The following is a 4,393-nucleotide window of genomic DNA, read 5'->3' as shown; positions in this document are numbered from 1 at the left end:
TCAACAGCGAACCTAAAAATTTTATAGCCACTTTTGAAAGAGATATATCTTGCGCTGGAAACTGTTATTGAGTATGTTAAAGCTGTAATGAAATGCTTCTTCTAAAAAAATAAAAAAATATTTTAAAAAAGTTACAGAAGTCAGCCTGTTTTTCAGAACATCATGGGATGGGGGAAGCTGGCAGAGCTCCCCTGTCTAAGCTATTGGCTCTTCAGAAAGAAGCCAACAGCGCTTTGCAGACTGGGTTAAGAGGGAGTATGGAGGCGGCTGCTCCTAATGCGGAGCTTCAGGTCTGGAATGTGCTGCCTGGGGGAAGAAGTTCTCTCATTGTGTCTCAGGCTGGCTCTTGGAGGCTAGAGACTGGCTTAGGTCATCTGGGGGACCAGCTCTTATGATGTCCCCTGGAAAAGACATGTAATGCTCCATCTGACCCAGGAACAGAATATGAATGAGTCTAGGGGATTTCAATTTTTGGTGCTGGTGGAGCTTATCAAACACTAAGTGGGTCTTTAGCCAGTAAAACAGGGGCAAAGGAGCCCAAGGTAACATGCACTTGCTCAGTAGGCATCAGCCAAGCCACACCCAGGGACACTCACCAACAATGCTTCAAGATGGGTCCCAGCAGGAGCCCCCAGAAATAAATGTTAGCAGCAAGGGGACAGAGGCATAGCTCCACTGTGGTCATCCTTAGCTTCCTGAGGAGTTCCCCGAAGCTTTAGGGTTCTTGACTCAGGCCAAACTGGGATCCGTGGCTTCAAGACTGAAAGAAAAATCTGGACTAGCTAGTATAATAAAGATATTTTAATGTAGGCTTATGCACAAGGGTTAACAGAGAAAAAGGTGTTTAAGGAAAAATATGACATATCCAAGCGTGACTATAGCTTCCCAAGGGAAAGTGACCTTTACAATGGGAATTTTTAACATAGCATTCTCTCTCTCTCTCTCTCTCTCTCTCTCTCTCACACACGCACACACACACACACACCCCACACCCCCCCCCCCCACCCCGGCCCAGAGAAACCTGTGCCTCTTGTTTCCCAGGGACCCTGACCCTTCGCTTCTACTTCCTCCCAGAGCTGAGCATGCAGGTCCCTGTAGTCTGTGATGCCTGACATCACAATCTCTCTCTCTCTCTCTCTCTCTCTCTCTCTCTCTCTCTCTCTCTCTCTCTCTCTCCCCTATCTTCAAACCACACATAATCTTTTCCTTTGATATAGAATTCTGCTTTGTTAGGAGACAAAGAGGCAAGGACAGAGAATGTGATCAGAGTAGAGGATAGTCTCAGAATTTATCTTTAGTTCTAATATAAGTTCTAAAATTGTCTAAGTTAAACTCTTATTTATTTTTAATGTGTCCTTTTAACTCACATGTAGCTTTTTGAGCTCTTATTAATTTTTGTAAATTACCAGTTATACAATTTCTTTCTCGGATGATGTTACATTCCAATTAAAGTAGGATGTTCATTTATTATCTTTTGTTTTAGTGCCTAGAACTTCAAACTTTGCATGCAAAACAAAACAAAAAAAGAGCCAACTTAAAAATATCAAATGTTCCCCACTGAGGAAACCATAAAGCCAAGTTATCATTGGTTAGAGATCCCCAGTTTTCCAAATACTTGCAAGTTGAAGGTCCTTAATTATCACACACAAAGCTGGTTGGAGTGCCAGAGAGTGGTTTATCTCTACTTCCTTCATTTTGGAATCCTAGTTTCCACCTTATTTCTTCTCCTGAGCAATTGCAGCCCTCTCTGTATATCTGGGACCATGTGTTTGGATCAGGTCTACATGCTGTTTTGGAGATGGACTTTCTCAGCTTTCACCCTGAGACCATCTTCTCCACTGGGTCTTAGGTTATCCTGCATGTTTATGGAAACGTGAGGGTGCTTCAGATACTCAGTGATCAAACCCTTATGTGTGTCTTTCCAGACAAACCAATAAAATTCCTTCTGCCCTGAGAATGAGATATGTTCACTGGGTTTCCTTACGAGGCCATTGCACATCGTGGGAGTTCCTCCTGACGCCTCTACCTTATTGGGTCAGAGGGAACAAGTGCCTCTTTCCTTCCTTCTGCATCTTTATGCTCAGGCAGCTCATAAAATTCTCAAGCTAAAGGCAGAAAGATTACAATAAGCATGAGAAAGCACGGTGAAGGGTAGAATTAGGTCTTTGTGGAGTCCCAGGAGACAAAGGCTAGATGGTAATAAATCAAAATGCTAGAAAAGCGAGCAAAACCAAGACAAACCAGAACAGAAACCAAAATGCCCTGGAAAGGTCTAAAGGTGAACAAAAGTTGAAAACAAACAAGTCAGAATCCAAAATGCTTTTAGAGGTCTAAAAACAAACAGAAAAGAAGTCAGATATATAGACCCAAATGCTTCCAGAGCAAGCAAATAAGATACATCCCTTAAAACAAACACTTTGAAAGCAAACCCAAACCCAAAAGGTGTCTACCAAATAGGATCCTTAAACAACCAGCTCAAAAGAAGCACGTGGACCCTTGATCAAACCACGGGAGCACTGAGAGAGCCCCGCAAAGCACTCACTGCAGTCCACCTGAGGAGACGACACCTGATGGTCTGGACTCAGTGGGTGCGTGCTGGCAACTTGCTCTATCCAGGTGACTCCTCCAAGGAAAAGTGGATCATTCTCAGGGCCTCATGTGGTGAGGCCATAGCTGTTGACACAAAATCCCAACTGCCACTTCCAAAGGAGTAAGAGATAACTTATCCTGGAACCAAATATGAGTGACCATGGTCTGGGGACACAGACTCAGGTCACCCCCAGTTCCATGTTCCAACTTCATGGATCTAACTTCGTGAAGTTTTTATATTAACAGAACAAAGAAAGTTATAAATCAAGATACTTTCAAACACATTGGTAGAGACATCAAGAGGCAGGTCACAGCAAAGTGGAGAAGCCTCTGTACAGGCCTCGGATGCTAGCTGATGACACACTTAGCTTCTGGCTTGTAGAAGCCAGTGATTTGATAAGTCAATACATTCCGATGGAAAATTGGTACTCTGTTTGTACATCCCAAATGATTCACCAAATGGTCACAAAGCTGTTAGGTCAGGGACAGAGAAGGACAAAAAATGGCTCTTAAGGGGCTAATGATGGCTTAAGATAATTTGGCTCTGGACTTGTACCATTCCAACCTCTCCACAATCACTAAAGTTCTAATCAATCGACCTTACAGAAGTTTCTGTTTGAAGGTGCAGCTTTTTTCTGGGAACCTTAATTCGTAGAACCAAGCACCACACACAGCTAGTCAGTGACAGAGATGAGAGCTGAGCCCAGCTCTGCTTGGCTCAAGGACTTCACTCCTTCAATGGCGATTTGATAGCTTATACTTACCCAGCATTTCCCATGTTAAGCACTTCACATGCTTCTCAGTTACTACTCACAGAAGCTGAGCTAGGTACAATGATTACTTTCCTTTTACATATGAGGAATTAGAGGCTCAGAGAGGTTAAGTGACTTGCCCATGGGCAGCCACCTGAGTGCTGGCAGAAACTGGATTTGAACCACTGTTTTCCTGGCTCAAGTGAGGCTGCAGAGACTGGAAGAAACTGGATGGTTTGGGGTTTCAGCCATAAATATTGGTTCCTCAGTAGAGCAATGCCAACATCTTAATAGTCTTTTAAGAAGTTGTGAAAGTTGTTTTCGAAGTGACCCAGCACAGCAAAGAAATGCTTTTGGCCTCCAATCCCCAAACCTCCTGGCTCCCACCCCCACCCCTCTGAAGTCTCCTGGGAAAGCCTGTCTGGAGGCATCCTCCTCCATGGACCCAAGGCCTCTGGTCTACAGTGTCCATCTTCCATTTCTTCCATGCTGCTTCTCCACCAGGACACAGAGCACAGACGCAATGTGTCCTAATGCTGGGCCAGTTCCTGAGCCTAGGGCTGCTGGACTCACACTTCATTAAGGGACAAACTGTTCTCTTGGGTCTTGATGCTTAAGATGAAGCAGCTCTAAATTGATCCAAGCTGTGGCCTCTGATTGCTTCACTGATCCTGAACTTTCATGGTTTGAGAGCAGAGGGGGATATTCAAAAATAGCCTTGTGCCTGTGCTGTCACCTCCTCGGGGTTGCAGATGTATAACTGAGGCACGCCGAAGCGTGGGACTCATCCTGTGGCACAGAGGCGACTGTCCATGACTCAGGTCCTCCGGCCCCTGGACAGTGTGTTTCCTGGGCAGCAAGTTTTGCCAGGCCAGGCAGGGACAAAGAATTCTTGTTGTCATTGGAAAAGCTGACAGCAGCAGGACTCCAGCCAGCTGTTGACCCCTGGAGCCCCCCTCCACCTGGCTGTTAGAACATCCCTATTCTGACCATAGCTCATGTCAAGTATATAAGTGCAACCACAATGTCCCCTTCTGTCTTGTCCCTGGGGC

This window comes from Nannospalax galili, unplaced genomic scaffold, assembly GCF_000622305.1.
Source record: "Nannospalax galili isolate Female #2095 unplaced genomic scaffold, S.galili_v1.0 scaffold103, whole genome shotgun sequence".
Taxonomy (NCBI): domain Eukaryota; kingdom Metazoa; phylum Chordata; class Mammalia; order Rodentia; family Spalacidae; genus Nannospalax; species Nannospalax galili.
This window is presented reverse-complemented; position numbering follows the sequence as displayed.